At 44.0% G+C, this 20,085-nt stretch overlaps 1 long non-coding RNA gene across 3 annotated transcripts in view; it reads right to left on the minus strand.

The window, feature by feature from the left end:
• Nucleotides 1-20,085, minus strand: part of LOC132870122 (uncharacterized) — a 122,174-nt gene that overhangs the window by 18,286 nt on the left and 83,803 nt on the right. For all 3 annotated transcript variants that reach the window (XR_009651056.1, XR_009651058.1, XR_009651057.1), the window contains exon 2: nt 2,517-2,694. This is a non-coding gene — a long non-coding RNA (uncharacterized LOC132870122). The remainder of the gene's footprint in view (nt 1-2,516; nt 2,695-20,085) is intronic.

Consider the following 20,085-nt stretch of genomic DNA (forward strand, 5'->3'; position numbering starts at 1 on the left):
CGTTTGCATAAACCTTGGCGCGAATATCGAAGCAAAAACAACACGGAAGAAGCAGCAGCAGCAACAACAACAATAATAATAATGGATGACTTCGTGTTTGTACAGCTGCTGCTTCTCGTCGCTTAAAAATGGCGATCTTTCGCGGTCTTGTTATTGTTGTTGGTCTTAACAACTCCGCCCCCCGCTGACATAAGTGGTTCTTTCCTCTGGCCCAGCAGAGAGTTGGTGCTAGCCTGGAACCGGTTTTTATGGCCCCAGAGCCAGTTCTTTGTCAGTGGAAACAGAAAACCCGGTTCCAAACTAAGCACTGGCCCCGAACCAGCCCTGGAACTGCTTTGGTGGAAAAGGAGCATTAGTCATACAAAGTACCAAAACTGGAGGCGGGGCTAATTTCAGAGCTGCAAAAATCTGCATCGAATTTATATAATAAGCGGCGACGTTTGTTTGTCTTGAGCTAACGTCACCATTTCTCAATGGATTTGCACCAAATTTGGCAAGTAGGTCCAGGGTGGATGCTGTGCCCCCCAGGTCCCTGGGAGGCACAACATCCACCCACCTCCTCCTTCAATGCCGTTCACGTTAAATTTATCAATACAAACTCTCGACTGATCTTTACTAAACTTGGCATGTAGGTACAGGAGATAGCCACAATTTGGCAGAACTCAGAAATTCCATATTTGGGCCTCAGAGGGTCTCCGGTGGGCACCTGAGTGGTGGATGTCTGGATTTTTGTTTGTCTTGGGTTAACATCACCATTTCTCAATGGATCTTCAACAAATTTGACATGGAAGTCTGGGGGCAACCCAGAATTTTGCAAAACCTGGGCAACGCTGGGTAACCTGCTAGTACGAAATAAACAAGCAAGATTCACTGCATATCAATATCGTGAATATTGACCGTTTTGTTTCTGAGGTATTGTTGAAATTATAAGGTTGAATAGATGAAGTCTAGAAACGTTTTAAGAATTGCAAAGTGCAAAGTGAAGTATAAACAGGAGGAAGCCATGGCCTAATGGTTAGAGAAGCAGCTTTGGGACCAAAGGGTTGCCGGTTTGATTCCCTGGCCCAGCAGGAATGGCTCCAGTGTCCTTAAATAAAGCACCTAATCTCAGAGTGTTCCGGGTATGTTGTATGTCGCTCTGGAAAAGAGCGTCTGCTAAATGCCGCAAATGTACCTGTTAATACGAAAACACTATGCACTTTTGCTCATCTACATGTCCAGCAAATTCAACGTTATCCTTTTTGATGCTCTGTTTAATTCAAAATCTTGATACCGGACTGTCCGATTGTTATCCTGTCAAATATTTTATACCGTGAGTACTCCTCATGTTGAGCTCGTGATTCTGATCTTTGTCAGAAGGTGATGATTAATTTTCTATCACAGCAGCTCTGACTGGAGTGCTTATATTCAAGGCAAATCAGCAACTTAAACCGGGACGTAGATGAAGGATGATCATGCAAACCGATTTATAGAGACGTTTATTTGGAATGAGTCTCCAGTGTCAGCACTTTGAAAGAGTCGGAGATAAAAGCGTTCCAGGAACTAACTGCTTTCCACAACATTACATTTTAACTATAAATGGATAAAATACACGACGCGTTATTTTTCTACGAATAAAGATTTGCTAGCGTTGGCAAATTGCTGTGATGTTCCAAGAACAAAAACACTTTGTGGGTGGTGTTCGGAGAAGTGAATCAGCTTTGGGGTGGTAACAGTATCTCGTTTGGGGTCAGGCTGAACTACACCACGCTGTTGTTGATTATTGTCCAAATAACAGCACTCTTGAAGCGTTTTTAATCCTTGAATATTCTTCTCGTCCGACTTGAGACCCTAGACTGTAGTGTATGCGCTTTAGCATCTCCCTCTTTCTCTCTCTCTCTCTCTAACATAAACATAAACACACACGGCCCTGTGACGCACAGTTCCAGCCCACTGGCTGCTCCGCTGTGTAGTGATGTTGTCCTGGCTGCTCACATTCCGAGGTCGGAACACTCCGTTAAACCACACCAGCGTTGCTCAATACTCCACCTTGCTCCACAAAACGTTTTTTTCACCTTTTAACTACAACAGAGAGCAAGTGCACACTCACTCACTCTCTTCCCTCTCTCCCACACGCCCACTGCTGTTTACCCATGAGCACATGGGAGAAAGGAGGTGTGGTTAAGTCACTGGATGTACATCAGATAGAATCGTCTCAATTTGTTCTTTGTTCTGTGATGTCGTATTCCCCTTTCTCTATCTTTCATCCAGTTCCTTCTTTCAGGGCTATCTCCATCTTTATCTCTCTCTCTCTCTCTCTCTCTCTCTCTCACACACACAAGCGTACTGTGTGCAGGTAATGGGCTGGGCCCGAGCTGGCCAGTTTCAGTTACCTTCTGTTTGACGCACTTTCAGCTCTCAGTTTCACACAGATGCACGCACACAAATACACACATACAAAAGTGCATACGCACAAAACATACTCCAAAGCATCTGGATCTTAACCAAGTAAACCAATCGCTTAAGTGGTCACAAACCTCGCGTGACCTCGGCAGGACCCAATCGCTCTGTTCAGGGCCGCGTTCCAATCCTCTGTCCAAACGCAGACCGACTTCACGTTGTGTTCTTGAAGCTCAGCGGGTCAGCCGTACTGCCGCAGGATCCTTTTTCTGTGAGATCCAACAGAGCACCTGCTTCGAGTCTAGCAATTAGGCTCTACAGAGAGAGAGAGAGAGAGAGAGAGAGAGAGAGTTTGAGAATCCCTTTCAAAAACAGGGTGTGTCTAAGTCCTCATGAGCATTCACAAACAGTCATAAAAAAGCAAAGCAGGAACACACCCATGAAAGAGAGAGAATTAAAGAAACATGGCACCGATTGGGGGGGGGAGTGAACGAGCGAGCGAGAGAGAGAGAGAGCGAGAGAGAGAGAGAAACTCGAACTCCATTCCTTTTCCTTGGCACGTTTTCTTACACACACACACACACACACATGCGCGCGTGCGCACACACCCGGCATGGATGCTCGATTTCTTGGCACATCAGATTTGAGCAGAAGAAACATTTTCCACACTCTTAACGGCTAAATATCACACTCATGAATCAGATTCAAGCCACGTTTGTAAGCGGATTCACTAACTGGACGTCCAAACACGTGCGTACGCTTGACCAATCAAATTCTTGCATCTTCCCCCTCCGTTCGGTACTCAACGCTTCTTGGCGATATGAAAAACATAGAAAAGCAACCTGAGCTAACTGTAGTATCTGCGACAGAAGCAGAAACGAACACAGCCTCAACACACCTTTATATTTTCGTTTCGCCGTTACAGATGAGCCGACATTACCGAGAAGAAAATCCAGAGGTAGAGAACGACAAAAACAAAACGATACATGGGCTGAAGTGATGTTTAACGGCTGCAGAAATGTTTGCATTTCTAAGCAACCATCTGCGTGGACAAGTTTATACGATTCCTACAAAAGTAACAGTACAAGTGCAAATCCGCTCTAGAGTAGCGAGTCCACGCCCATATTTTACTGCACACAATAAATAAACCCTAAGTATACTGTAGAATATAGTATGCATGCAAACATAAAACATTTTTTAAAAAAGCAACTTTGGGATCATTGTGCAGTCAGCTGGTAATTATGTGATACATAGTGAAAGCACATCACGTTGTGTTTTTATGATTTAACGACCTGTTTATCAGGATGGAAATGTAAAATCTCCACCCTTTGATTTCCTATTGGCTCACAAGACCGAATCTGGTGAACTTGCAGGCCAAAGTTCACCTAAATATGAAAGTCACTGTCCTTTCCCCTTCAGTGAGTTATGTTAGTACAGTAATATTGTATACTGAGTGAAAAAGTAAAAAAAAAAAAAAAGGCATAGTTTCCAGGTGTCTACAATACATCACCATAGCAAAAAATAATTAAATTGAAAAAAAAAAAAAATGCGACGGCTAAAGAGAAAATATTGGCACCTTTGCTGTCATCTGCACTGAATATGTTCGGAACTCTGACTGGACTTGTTAAACAATCTCTAAGAACATGTGAATGTTGGTAAGAAAGTCAAACAGACGACCTACGTCATGTCTACATGACTTAACTACACCTCTGCCGTTACCACAACGCTGCCTTCAAGTCAACTCCGAAGTGGGAAGTCAGAACTTGGAGCTTGGTGCTTTCAACCTATAAAATGAATGATGGACATTTTCCTTTCCTATTTAACTGTATAGTCAAAGTATAGATTTAACAACCTAGTACATTACATGACAGGCGTTTAGCAGACGCTCTTATCCAGAGCAACATACAACATACCCAGAGCAGTTTGGGGAGCCGTTAGGGGTTAAGTACCTTGCTCAGGGGCACTTCAGCCATTCCTGCTGGTCCAGGGAATGGAACTGGCAACCTTTTGGTCCCAAAGCTGCTTCTCTAACCATTAAGCCAGGGCTTAACAGGTTACTACGTTGATCGATTTAAAGCAAAGACTAGTGTATAGCGAGTCTAACTTACTTAAAATAAAATTCCTTGACTGCTGATGCACCTGCATGATGTCGATATACTGCCGTCATGTGCTGACCTCAGGGCTGAGGAGGCCATCTGGAGTTTCCGAGTAGGAATTCCGAGTTGACGAGATGTTGAGAATGTAAATTCCGAGTTATATGGTTTTTTTGTAACCGCCAGGATGGAAAGAAACGAATAAAACAAATTGTCTCGGTCAAAAGTCGGATTTTAAGGAATAAAACCTCTGACCTGCTGCGTGAACAAGTAGCATTTGCAGGCAATGTTAACGCCACACACATCCATTATCTGTAGCCGCTTATCCTGTGCAGGGTCGCGGGCAAGCTGGAGCCCATCCCAGCTGACTACGGGCGAAAGCCGGGGTACACCCTGGACAAGTCGGCAGATCATCACAGGGCTGACACATAGACACAGACAACCATTCACACTCACATTCACACCTACGGTCAATTTAGAGTCACCAGTTAACCTAACCTGCATGTCTTTGGACTGTGGGGGAAACCGGAGCATCTGGAGGAAACCCACACAGACAACATGCAAACTCCATACAGAAAGGCCCTCGTCGGCCACGGGGCTCGAACCCAGAACCTTCTTGCTCTGACAGTGCTAACCACTACACCACCCACACTTCATGAATTCCTATACATTACATTAATGGCATTTAGCAGATGCTCTTATCTTACGTCACCAGAATGACGTACAACATACTCAGAGCAGTTTTTGGGAGCAGTTAGAGGTTAGGTGCCTTGCTCAAGGCACTTAGGTGCCGATTCAGCCATTCCTGCTAGTCCAGGGATTCAAGCCAGCAACCCTTTGGTCTCCAAAGCTGCTTCTCTAACCTTTATGCCATGGTTTCTCCACCATCATCATCTACAGAAACCACTTCATCTTCGTCAAGGTCTCCGTGAATCCAGAGCTGATGCAAGGAAAACTGTGTGTGAGAACAGAGAATCCACCCCAAACAAACACACTTTCACACACTCATTCACTCCTCGGGGCAATTCATCTTAGCTAATCCACCTACCTGTATGTTTTGGGGAAGTGGGAGAAAACTGGAAAAAAAAAAAAACAGAGCAAAGCAATGTGGGAGAAGATGCACAGAACGTCCACACGCAGAGACAATAATGTAGGCTCAGGATTGAATCGAGGACCCTGGAGCTGCTGTGTCACTGTGCTGCCCGCAAACACACACACACACACACACACACACACACACACCCAAATCCTCTGCCATCAATCCTGCACCTTTTACACATCACTCAGCAGCTTTAAAGGTCAATAACTGTAGTGACCAGACATGTTGCCGTGGAGAACAGGGAGGAGAGGAAGTGGTACTCACCCCTGCACTTTATTGACCTCATCCTGAGAACACACACACACGCGCACCAGGGTGACATGGAACTCCCCTTCTCACTCTCTCCCTCCCTTTATTAAAGTCGCTCTCCCTCCCTCCCTCCCTCCCTCCCGCTCCCTTTTCTCTCCGTTCTTATTTCTCGTCTCCACCAAGCCAGATGGCAGCAGCGTCATTTCTTAGCGCTCTGAAGTGCTCGCGAGTTAAAATGTGTCCTAGCTACAGCATGCGATCACACGGTGTTCCAGCCATGTATTCAACAAGCTCGTTGTTGTCAAACGTCACAAAGAACATCCACCGGTATTCAGCCTGGGCCACTATCAGATCAGATCAGATCTGACCTTCTTTCCATTAGGTCTGACATTTCATGCTGCAAGTTCATGCGTGCAATGTTAGCTGGCACACATTACATCAAAACACACCACCTCTGAAGTTTCACATATCTTAGCAACATCGACTCGGTGATCAGGATCACGTAATATGATACAGATTTGTGTCACTGGGCCCTCAGAGCACAAGCACACGTACCGTAACGCTATGAGCACGCGCGTGTCACAGAAACGGTGCTTAGAAATACAGGTACGTTTTCCAGGAACAGTCCTCCGATTTGTGAAAGAAACATTCCAAGAACAGCCTGACCTGAAATCTTCCAGGAGTGGAAACATCATCGAGGCGAGTCTCATTAGTGCTGGCTCCGAGTATGGTGAGCAAACAAGGGTGCGCCTTTTTATGGCATACCAGGAAATCCACATCTCAGGGTTGGAACAGAAAATCCGAACACATATCCAGGTCATAATAACATGATAACAGTGTGTGTGTGTGTGTGTGTGAGGGTTGATGAGAGGAGCTGGTTGATGATCAGGGCAAGGTGCACAGCATAACCATCATGCCCCGCCCCTTTCACCTCACACAGTCACACATTAACAGTAAGCCCTGAAACTCTGGCATGGACATGATCATAAAATATAAATGGACGGCAGTCAGCATGTGTGTGTGTCGAAAAAAAAAAAAAAAATTGAGCGAGATATTAGTCTAAGATTAGTATATAGTACATAATTACGACACACAACAGAAATCTTGACATATCCGTCAGTATTCGGTATCATTCCGAGGCACGTTAACACACCAACGCACGCACACACAACTCACTTCTACAAGCACCCTGACTGAAAAATCCAACACACCCACGAAGCCGCCACATTACAGCTGCGTTCAGCATAAAAACATCTCCGAAGTGACCGGGAGAACACTCACATCTCACGCCGTGCATCCTACGCGCCTGTCCGTCTGTCCCGGAGTCTCACCGCCTTCTGAGAAATAGTGAAAAGGAAAGAGAAAGAATCTGAACATGGGAGAGAGTGAAAGAGAAAGTTATCCTGTCTGTTCCAGAATGACTGAGCTTCTAGGATTATCATCCGCTCTCTGAGCAGAGTCTGCTATTGTGGCGGTGTGTGTGTGTGTGTGTGTGTGTGAGAGAGAGAGGAAGAGTGAGAGAGAGAGAGAGTGAGAGAGTGAGTGAGTGCGCGCTCATAATGTGCCAGCTACAGTCACACATGACACATCCAATGGCTCCGATTTCTACCGAGTGAGTCAACACGTAAGCAATCTTTCTCGCTTTCTCTTCCTCACGCCTTGCCAGTCCCCCCCCCGCCTCTTTGCCTCTCTTTCTGTAAACGCTTACCGGCTCATCCATCATATCTGAATCATCATCAGTCGCGCCGCATTATTACAAACAGCAGGTTGCGCTGTTGCACAGCCCTCGCGCTCTCTCATAGCTGTTGTGGTCATGCACACGCATTGTGGAAGTGTACGCATGAAATATGAGAGAGAGAGTCAGTGTGAGTGAAATCAACAGGAACAAATCACCAAATTAAAAAAGATTTTTTTTCCATCCAACCGAGCATGAGGGAGATTTGCGCGGAAAGTAGGCGTACGATAAACATGTGCGCTTTGCTTCATTCAAATCAAATGACCCACAGATCACATCTCTCTTACACACACACACAAAAGGAAATGACTGCATACAAATAATTTGTCAGTGTGAAAGCTCAGCTGACTCACACAAACAATGGAAATACAACAGAAACCGTGTTTACCACTCTGAGGAGCATACAGATGTGGCAAAAAGGCCTCCACATGTGCTGTGCAATCATAGCCCACATAAATCTAAAGCTCTGGGTGTGCATCACTGATTCACACCTCTAGCTTGAAACGGCATGGCATAATAATACGCAAGCCAGAGGCGATGGTGCAGGGTTCGAACTAGGCCTTTTTAGCATATCGGGTCGATACGCGATGTTTCCTTACTGCTACGCCCACAATATTGCTGACACGCCTGTAAAAGGTGCTGCTACGCTAATAAAAACACTTGTCAATCTTGAAAATGTGGTCTTTTCTTTCATTTTCTCTTGTTATCCCGATGCAGCGGCGACAGCGCACAACCATGCGAATGTTCTACATTTGGACATACTCCACTCCCCGTCCCATCCACGTAAGCGCCCGGTGCGTAGCTGCCCGAGTCGTTCCGTGTGGAGATCGTCACTGGTCATGCGAGTCCGGTTTACCTCCTTCCTTACGCTGCGTTCGCGGTAAAGTGCCATCCGTGTTAAGAGGTGCTTACGCATCATGCACGTAATCCGTGTTAGATCTGGATCGTCATGTGTTGTACGGTAACTGAATGGCTAAAGCTGAAAACGAAGCTGACACTCGGTGAACATCAACTGGGTGTTTTATTCTTATTCCATAAATATGTCACTAATATACAGGAGTTGAATATTAATTATAATAATAAGTCTTCAATTAGGGAGCGGCACGGTGGTGTAGTGGTTAGCGCTGTCGCCTCACAGCAAGAAGGTCCGGGTTCGAGCCCCGTGGCCGGCGAGGGCCTTTCTGTGTGGAGTTTGCATGTTCTCCCCGTGTCCGCGTGGGTTTCCTCCGGGTGCTCCGGTTTCCCCCACAGTCCAAAGACATGCAGGTTAGGTTAACTGGTGACTCTAAATTGACCGTAGGTGTGAATGTGAGTGTGAATGGTTGTCTGTGTCTATGTGTCAGCCCTGTGATGACCTGGCGACTTGTCCAGGGTGTACCCCGCCTTTCGCCCGTAGTCAGCTGGGATAGGCTCCAGCTTGCCTGCGACCCTGTAGAACAGGATAAAGTGGCTAGAGATAATGAGATGAGACGAGATATTACCAAAAAAAAAAAAAAGAGTGACTTTCAGGGAGGCCTACAAGAGCCAGGAAATGCACCAGAATGCATCTCTGAGCCGAGCATGTAGAACCCGTGAGCTTTCGGGGGCCCAAGGTGGCCCCCGAACCCCTGGATGTTATAACTGGTGCCACTTTGCTGATATTTTGTTCTAGTTAGAACCCTGATGGTGGCAATAAAAAAAAAAAAAAAAAAAACTCCCTGAGGCAACATGAAGAAACCTTGAGAGGAACCAGACTCACCAGGGAACCCATGCCCATCTGGGTGACACCAGAGAGTGCGATTGTAAATAACTTCCCTTCTGTAACTGAATACGAAATGGTCAATAACTGCTATCATGTAACCAGAACTTCTGAATGTGAGCGTCAGAGTCATTTCTGAATTCGTTCCGAGTTTATTTTCTTGACGTGACCAACTGTTTAATGATGGAGACTTGTGTGCAAAATTGAACCTAATTAGACCAGTATGTATACCAAAAGTATGTGGACACCTGACCATCACCTCCATATGTAGCTGTTCCTGTTGTCACAAAGCTGGAATCACGCAACTGGAACTAAGAGGCCTGAACCTGTTCCAGCACGACAGTGTTCCTGTGCACAAAGCATGCTCCATGGTGTGCCAAGATTGGAGCAGAACAACTTGAGTGTCCTGCACAGAGCCCTGAACACCTATGGAATAAATTGGAACACCGACTGCGCCCCAGGCCTCGTCACCCAACATCAGCACAGCTCTTGCGGCTGAATGATCAGAAATCCCCACAGCCACGCCCGAAAATCTATTCCCGGAAGAGTGAGGGTTATTATAGAATAGCAAAGGGGGAATAAATCTGGAATGAGACGTTCAACAAGCACATATAGGTCTGTTGGTGAGGTACACATACTTTTGGCCAGAAAGTGTATTTCAGTACATCATTAGAAAAAAAAAATTCCAAATTATAATTGACATGTTGGGAAGATTGAATATTAACCTCCTAGGGCTTAGCGGTCACATACGTGGACAGCACTTTTTAGAAATTCGGAACAAGAATCCACATATGTGGACATGCTTTTTCTCTAAAAGTACATCTTAAAAGATGATGCTTAGTTTTTATTCTAATCAGGTTCTAATAAGCCCAAATAGCAAAGAGAAATAAAAAAATGCATGTAAAAAAACAGCTTGGGCCTTAGGAGGTTAAACCATCTTTACCATGGTCAAAATGTTCACAAATGCCTATTCGTCTTTTCAGCTAGAATTTCCAATTCTGTCACGTCAAATTTCCAGACATGCAAATTAGTGCTCTTTATTTCTGATCTTCGTAAATCGGAGCCACAGTCTTCGTTACTCTGTTTCTGGGGACTTTCCATTGTTATGTGTATTACTGTCGATTACATTTGGCATGCGGCCCAGAACAAAACGTTCCTACAATGCCAGAACTGTCATGCATTTCCATCACAATGAGGTTATTTAGTCCTCACAATATCTTAATCACAAACACACAGATTTCCCCACCTGATGGATCAGATATAGGAAGAACCACTTCTGTAACAGGTGCCTCTCCAAGTCATAGCACAGGAATCCTGTGGTAGACCTCTCACTCACACACATACGGTTGGGATTTGAGAGTGGCGCCACTAAGTGAGGAGTTCAGAGACCACAGGGGTACGACTCATGCTGTGGTCATGTGAGTCAACCCACAGGAACGTGATGGTCAGTGCCTGAAATGTGTGTGTGTCTGTGTGTGTGCGCCCTTCTTTGCTGTCAAATAACCCTTCACCCAGTCATCGCCTCCACTTCCTCCCTCACACACTTTTCCACTCATATTCTTCATTCACAGCCCAAAGTCTTCCAGCTGTGTAGAAATCAGCCAGCAGTCCCACTTCCTTCCTTCCTTTTCTTCCATTCCTCTGTTCTTTTCATCCCTTAACCATAGAGTGCTTCCACCCATCAGTTCTCCCCTCGCTGATCTGAGATCAGGTCTGGTTTGTGGTCAATAAGTAACTAGACTTGAACGATCCAGTAGATCTCAGGCTTTGGAGATTGGGTTCACTGACTGCTTTGGCAAAATGCCATGATATAAATGTGCTCTTAATCTTCGTGCAGCTCGATAGATTAGGAGATGACAATCTTATATAATATAAACACGCTATATCTTCAAAGGTTTGTGAACACCTGACTATCACACCCGTATGTGGTTCTTCCCCAAACTATTGCCACAATGTTGGAAATACGGGACACAATTGTGCACCGTAGACTTGCAGTTTTCCTTCACTGGAACTAAGAGGACCAAACATGTTCCAGCACGACAATGCCCCTGCGCACAAAGCAAACTCCATGAAGACATTGTGTGCCAAGTTTAGAGTGGAAGAACTCGAGTGTCCTGCAGAGCCCTGACCTCAACCCTACCGAACACTTTTGGAAAAAACTGGAACACCGACTGCACCCCGGACCTTCTCAGAGCCCTTGTGGTTGAATTCACAAATTCCCAGAACTTTGCTTCAAATCTAGTGGAAAGCCTTCCCAGAAGAGTGGAGGTTATAATAACAGCAAATGGGGAATATACTGTATCTGGAAAGGGACGTCCAACGAGACCGTCAGTGACGGCATAGCTCACTCTGGCCCCGTCTAGTCCAGAAGGAATGCTCTAAAGTGAGTCACCTTGCGCAATAAATGTTGCAAGCTACACTATATACACCATATACAAGCTATATATACGTAGAAGCGATACACACCCTAGGAATACCGACCTATTTGCCAGAAAAGAATCCGAAATGACGAGGAATTGACCGAGAAGAAGCGATTTTTGTTGAACTGCTCATTAAGGCTTAGTTATTCCATAACTTCATTAAGCAAATCAGGGTCAAAGTTCTATGCACCCTAGGTACCCCTTCCTTCATGCCAGAAAGAATCAAAAATCGGTGAAGAATTGAGGGCGAAGAAGCGATTTGTGTTGAAACTGCTTGTTAGAGATTGATTAATTACTCCATATCTTCATTATTCATTGCAATTATGCAAATTTGGGTAGAAGCCATGTGCACCCCAGGTGGAGCTACCTTCCTGCCAAAAAGAATAAAAATCGGTGAAGAATTGAGGGCGAAGAAGCGATTTGTGTTGAAACTGCTCGTTAGAGATTGATTAATTACTCCATATCTTCATTATTCATTGCAATTATGCAAATTTGGGTAGAAGCCATGTGCACCCCAGGTGGAGCTACCTTCCTGCCAAAAAGAATAAAAATCGGTGAAGAATTGAGGGCGAAGAAGCGATTTGTGTGGAAACTGCTCATTAGGGATTGATTAATTACTCCATATCTTCATTATTCACTGCAATTATGCAAATTTGCATAGAAGCCATATGCACCCCAGGCAGACCTACCTTCCTGGCAAAAAAATTGGTGAAGAATTGAGAGAGAAGAAACAATTGACGCCAGAAAACACGATGGTATGAACTCCTCACCTGTCGGCCGGATGAGCTAACAAGCACAGAGGTGTGACAGTAAGTCGGCACAAACTTTTGGCCTTATAATGTATTTTCATCAAACAGGGCTTTTCTGTGTATGAATGCATCGCTGAGACAAATTCCCCGGTTGTCCTCCCATTACGGTGAGTTTTTAATATACTTATCCGTTTCATAGGCCTGGGCGATAAAACGATAGCGATATGTATCGCCGATAGAGACTTCATCAATAACAATAAGAAAATGATTTGATAGTGTGTAAGAGTTTCACTTAAATGCATTAAATGCAACCCACATAAATATGCAAAGTTCGGAGAACTGAAGTCATTTTTAAACTTGCTTTCTTTCTTAATTAACGTGTTATTCAATACGTTTTCCGTTTTAGTAACCTTATATCGTGACTCGTATTGGCAACTAATTGCAATTAAATATTATACTTATCGGCCTATTCGGTTTTTAGCCGTGTTGAATTTAGTTCGTTTGGTCCACGGCAGGCGTTGCTTATCCGCACGATCTTCACGAGACTTGTGCGAGACTTCGAAACGTGATGTGTCAGCCAGGTGTCGGTGCCGCCATTTTGAAAACTGTTTTCCAAACGAAATATTGCACAAAAACGAGTTTAAATGACGATTACTGCCTACTTTTTTCAAACTTTCCTGATTGCTATCAAAACAAACAAAACTTCCGGCTTGATCACGTCAGCATTCGAAAGAGGGCGCGCGTCTTTTGACAACGTTGGCAGATGTTGGTCGCTTTGATTTCCGCTGTACGTTTTACTTCCGTCCTACGATGTCTCGCACAGGTCTCAATGAATCTCGTTCACGGCCGTTGCTTTGACATATGGACTGATGTATTACAGAGCATATTTCAAACACTCATAACTTGCTATAGCAGCGACAAAATAGCGATCAAACATGCATTCCGATATTTAATAAAATGAGATAAATAGATTTTTGATAATAAAAAAATTTCCCTTCAGTTCTCCTTTAATAATGGAACGTGCTATAAGTGACTCGCACTCAGCCAATCATTTAACAGGTGTATTGTTTGGTTGCACCATCGACATGTCACACAACAACAGAAACAGCGCGGAGTGAGAAAATGAGCAGTGTTTCTCACAGCTCCTAAATATATTTGTGGTGGTAACCAGCTGAAAGGGCTGCACTGAAATCTGCTCTGCTCGCGCTGATCAGTAACTCGGGCGTGTTACAGCATCTCAGCGACAACCACAGGCTTCAGAAACACGGACTCGTCTTTTACGATTTCATTTTTTGACTTAGAAGGAAAAGAAACACAAAAAAACAAAAACGGCGTATTAATGTCTGTTACTAACACGAAAATACAGGGTTAGTCAAAATTATGTTAACATTAATGGACTGTTTTTCTCCTGAATGTGTGGTGCACCGTGATCGCTGCTGGAGTAATTGGGCCCTACTTTTTTGACGCCCCAACAGTGACGTCAGACGTCTACTTGCAGATGGCGCAGCGGTACGCCATTGATGAACTTCCACTACAGATCCGATTGGCGGGGTATTTCCAACAGGATGGCGCGCCGCTGCATTTTGGCCGTACTGTTCGTGCTTATCTCGACCACACATTTCCAGGTCGATGGATAGGTCGCGGTGGACCATTGCCGTGGCCTCCACACTCCCCTGATTTGACGCCCTGTGATTTCTGGTTTGGAGTATGGTGAAGGAGCGCGTGTATAGCAGGAAAGTTCGTGATATCAATGACCTCAAGGACAGAATAAGGACTGTGGTATCATCTATTCTCCGCGAAATCTGTGTCCGGGCTTTGAATGGTACAGCTGCTTGCTGGTTTTTGTGTATTGAACACGATGGCGAACAGGTTGAGACCGTCCTGTAAATCATCTTGCACATATGATGTATGTTTCCTGAATAAACCATTTAAGTGTTGACATAATTTTGACTAACCCTGTATAACAAGCAACTGTACACAGATCGTTAATGTCCCTTGAATAATGAGTTAAGGATAAGATTAAAAAAAAAAAGTTATTACAAAGCTGAATGCAGTGACTGGACTCAAGTGCTCCACGTTGTCATGGTAACGTACGTTTACAGCGTCAAAGCTGTCCGTTCATGTGGTCGGCAATTCGGCCAATCATTTCAGCACAACACGGTTCCTTTTAGCAACACAACACAATAAGTGACACAATGTTCATGATTATTTATCTATCACTCACAGAATATTCTCATTCTTCATACGTATTTGCTAAAATGCGTCACCAAATATACTTTGGCAGCTGTTCGTATACCTGGCTGCCCGCTCAAGTAGAGTCTGTGTGTGGGGAAAACACTGCAGACGAAAAGGAAATTGTTGGTGTTTAAATTCAAAATAACGTGGTTAAATTTCCTCTTTTTTTTCTCCTGGCAATTATTAAAAATGGGTCGTTACAAATCATGAATAATTATCGATATCGACTGAAATGAAACATTTTATCGTGTTAATTTTTTCAGCGATAATCGCCCAGCCCTATTGTATCACGCTACGGTCAGGTATTAATGCCTTTATAAAGAAATCAATAATAAAACACTACAACTCTGTGCTCATCTCATCTCATTATCTGTAGCCGCTTTATCCTGTTCTACAGGGTCGCAGGCAAGCTGGAGCCTATCCCAGCTGACTACGGGCGAAAGGCGGGGTACACCCTGGACAAGTCGCCAGGTCATCACAGGGCTGACACATAGACAACCATTCACACTCACATTCACACCTACGGTCAATTTAGAGTCACCAGTTAACCTAACCTGCATGTCTTTGGACTGTGGGGGAAACCGGAGCACCCGGAGGAAACCCACGCGGACACGGGGAGAACATGCAAACTCCGCACAGAAAGGCCCTCGTCGGCCACGGGGCTCGAACCCGGACCTTCTTGCTGTGAGGCGACAGCGCTAACCACTACACCACCGTGCCGCCCACAACTGTGTGCTGTTACTGGAAAATAATCAACTTCAGGTTGAGCAGAGGAACTCCACGTCATATCAGGTTACATCACAACACCCTGTTGTTGATTGTTTACCTCTAACAGCACACCCCTAAGTATTTTATTCCTTAATTATCGCCCCACCCTACTAGGGCCAAATGTATATACTGTTTTCTAGATACAAAATCAGGTGAAATTCAAGTTCCATGGATTTACTGGAGCGGTTTGAGATTCACACAGCTCTTTAAACCTTTTATAGCAAAACCGCAGCTATAAATGTGACGTGATTTTATACAACTGCTAAACATGCTGCTCTAATCACTCACAGAAAATGTCAGATTTTACATGTGAATAAAGTCGTTTTGTGGCAGTTACGTGTTCTAGCATCTCGGATGGTTTATAGCTCTTCCGACACGTGTTGAATTTACGACTAAAATGCCTGACTAGCTTGTTTATGTCCGTATTCATCACACTTCTCAATTTCCTCAAGTTTCAGTTGGCTATAATATTAATAAACCCCGAATGCCTGCCTAAATTTTGAACATACAGTACGTAGAATTATTTCTTTGGAATGTTCAGCTCTTTTAAAACAGTATCGGTGGCAAAAGTTTCCTTCTGATCAGGTCTTTCTTTCTTTCTTATATCCAGAGACATTAAAAGGTATAACCAGCGATTCTGCCAGAAGTTAGCTTAAAGCTAGACTGCCTTTCAGATTTGTCAAGTGTAGGTCATTAAAAGAATTTTCCCCGACACCCAGTTATTGTTGTTTAGTGGACCGAAAGCTACTGAATTCGAATCACAGACTTCCAATTTTATTAGGTTTTTAAAAAATAGAACAACTAATGAATTTAAAGCCACATGGCCCTAAATTCTCCGATATTTTTTCCTGCTTCACCATGACCCAATTCAAGATACTACGTCGTACATGATGTGGTGGGCTTTCCCCGTTCGCGCAAGGCATTGTGGGATACAAATTTGAAACAGGAGAGAAAAATGATGGACGTTGCGTGTGCGAATGAAACGTGAAAGACCGACTACAGTAACGGAAAGCGAGAAGAAAAGACGTCATGTTATATACGAAAGAAAGGAAATGCAGGAAATATCAAACTAATAAATATCAGCGCTCAGCGAGCACTTCGGTGTGATCAGCTGTTCGTTTAGCGACAGAATGATGGAACGGTCAGCGCACACGGACTTCCTCTGTCTGCTTGACTGCGCGAAGAAGCGAGCGATTTCATGCGCGTTATTTGCTTTAATCCCCTCGAATTAAATCACTTCCCAGCCACAGAACGGCCTGATATTTTGTGACATATTACAGAAATAAACATAAATCACAATGACCAAATTTCAACGGGAACTAAATTTTACCGACTTTATGAAATCGAAAGGCCGTCTAGCTTTAAGCTAAGTGGTACTGAACTCAAAATTCAAGCAAAAATAATCCCGTCCGTTTTCCTCAACAAGCCACGCCCCCAAACATGAACACTCTGCCGAGGCTAGGAGACATGAAATGAGGCTGTCGTGAAATGCTCCTCATCTCATCTCATTCTCTCTAGCCGCTTTATCCTGTTCTACAGGGTCGCAGGCAAGCTGGAGCCCATCCCAGCTGACTACGGGCGAAAGGCGGGGTACACCCTGGACAAGTCACGCGGAAACCCACGCGGACACGGGGAGAACATGCAAACTCCACACAGAAAGGCCCTCGCCGGCCACGGGGCTCGAACCCAGGACCTTCTTGCTGTGAGGCGACAGCGCTAACCACTACACCACCCTGCCGCCCGTCGTGAAATGCTATTTGGCTAAAACTTTCAGGTGTGTCTGACGAGGAAATGCAAAAAAAAAAAATCCCCTCAAGGAACTTTTTCCCAATTTGTAGTTTGAATGGGGATGACAATTTCCTAACGCAGAGTTCTAAGGTAAGTCTAACAAGAAAATAAAATCAACGCTTTTATTTTAAATGCCTCTTTGCCAATTGAAGGTCCACAGAATCGGAATATTTTTCCTCTGAGAATGTGAGAACTTTCCGAATATCAATGAAGTTGCATACTCGTTTTCCAGTGAAGCAATCGAATTCGTTTTCACATGCAACACTGCAAAACAGCTCAAAATCTGACAACTCAAAAGCCAGGTTCTCATCTCCTATAAACACCACACCTATAATATCCAGGTGATGTGTTGGTGCCCTGTTCTCGGATCCGCTCTGTGCTCCTTTACTCCACAGCACTTTTCTCAGCGTGATGTGATACGGCTGATCTGGGTTCAGTGCTGCTCGTTGCCTGAAGGGGAATTTTTTTCACCTGGCTCGCAGTCATCCTCTTTAACCGGCTCACTGGGTACAAAGTTCAGCGTGGTTGGTATGGTGAAAATCCTGGGCCAAGAGTAAAGTATGGTTTCACAACAGGTACCATCAGGCAAACACCTGCCCACACACACATTCCTAACATTGTCCTAGTGACAAAAACACTTTATGCACCAAAGACCATGATGAAAAATTGTCCAATCTGCAGCCTTTCACTCATTTGTAGACAATTTGTATGCTCATTTGTGTCGCCTGTAATACATCTTGATTAAATAAGGACTAAAAATACAACCCTCTCCCCTCCCTACGTCCCAAAGTTGATTTATTTCTTATAACAGCGTCCTATGAAAGATTTTATTTCAGTTATACCACAACAAATTGCCAAATAAAAAGGTTTTCATTCGTCAATCATTAAAAAATTGTACATTTGCAATGTTAATATTGTGGAACGCCAACGAAATAACTTCCCATGGTCACCTCTGTTATATACTACCGTTCAAAAGTTTGGGGTCACCCAGACAATTTTGTGTTTTCCATGAAAAGTCACACTTTTATTTACCACCATAAGTTGTAAAATGAATAGAAAATTTTTTTCACCTGGCTCTCAGTCATCCTCTTTAACTGCGGCTCACTGGGTACAAAGTTCAGCGTGGTTGGTATGGTGAAAATCCTGGGCCAAGAGTAAAGTATGGTTTCACAACAGGTACCATCAGGCAAACACCTGCCCACACACACATTCCTAACATTGTCCTAGTGACAAAAACACTCTATGCACCAAAGACCATGATGAAAAATTGTCCAATCTGCAGCCTTTCACTCATTTGTAGGCAATTTGTATGCTCATTTGTGTCGCCTGTAATACATCTTGATTAAATAAGGACTAAAAATACAACCCTCCCCACGTCCCAAAGTTGATTTATTTCTTATAACAGCGTCCTATGAAAGATTTTATTTCAGTTATACCACAACAAATTGCCAAATAAAAAGGTTTTCATTCGTCAATCAGTAAAAAATTGTACATTTGTAATGTTAATATTGTGGAACGCCAACAAAATAACTTCCCATGGTCACCTCTGTTATAACAATAATAAAAATTCATTTCCTCACCAGCCTCTTTTTCTCTCTTGATGTGAATAAAACACACACACGCGCACACAGCTTGTCCTGTTAGCAAGAAATAGTAAAGCGTAAAGTCCTTTGTCCTTAAATTTCTGTGTTGGAAAACTTACTATTACAAAACCTTGACAGGGCGGCACGGTGGTGTAGTGGTTAGCGCTGTCGCCTCACAGCAAGAAGGTCCGGGTTCGAGCCCCGTGGCCGGCGAAGGCCTTTCTGTGTGAAGTTTGTTCTCGCCGTGTCCGCGTGCGTTTCCTCCGGGTGCTCCGGTTTCCCCCACAGTCCAAAGACATGCAGGTTAGGTTAACTGGTGACTCTAAATTGAGCGTAGGTGTGAATGTGAGTGTGAATGGTTGTCTGTGTCTATGTGTCAGCCCTGTGATGACCTGGCGACTTGTCCAGGGTGTACCCCACCTTTCGCCCGTAGTCAGCTGGGATAGGCTCCAGCTTGCCTGCGACCCTGTAGAACAGGATAAAGCGGCTAGAGATAATGAGATGAGATGAGAGACAAAACCTTGACACTGGAGACTCCTTCTCTCGATGTTCAACAAGTGTTTCAATATGAACAGTTGTACTTGGGGCTGGGCGATTATAGCTGAAAAATTGAACACGATAAAATGTTTCATTTCAGTCGATATCGATAATTATTCTATCCACTTTGACTGGATATGAGCAATCGCGCGCTCCGATTGGCTGCTCTACTACCAGGACATCAGCTCATATACCGTGAATAGAGAAAAACAAAATGGCGACGCGTGTTGACGAACCAACCGAGGACGAAATAAAAGCTCTACTCGAAAACAAGACCCCCCAAAAAAACATGGAATAAAAGAATCTGATGGTAAGAGCATATCTTTTTTTATTTTTCAAGAGTTATTATTATAACAGCATTTTTCGCAAATTGCTCTTGTCATTTCGCCAGCTTGTTGACATTTTAAGCGGAAATGATTTTGTCGGACGTTTTGTATGAAGTTTTTATTGATGGAATTTGCAAAAAATAAAAACAAAAATGCTCTGTTTCTCAAACTCAAGTGAACGTGGATCGAACAAAACAGTTATTCCACTCAATCTCGTCGTACGTGGCTTATAGCCGACTCGGTGCTACGTTCCTCGTCGGCTATCGGCTCATGTACGACTCGATTTCGTGGAATAAGTGTTAACTATTGACGATTTGTAACGACTTATTTTCAATAACTACCAGGAGAAAAAAGGTGAAATCGAACCACGTTATTTTGAATTTAAA

Source organism: Neoarius graeffei, chromosome 21 (assembly GCF_027579695.1).
Source record: "Neoarius graeffei isolate fNeoGra1 chromosome 21, fNeoGra1.pri, whole genome shotgun sequence".
NCBI lineage: Eukaryota > Metazoa > Chordata > Actinopteri > Siluriformes > Ariidae > Neoarius > Neoarius graeffei.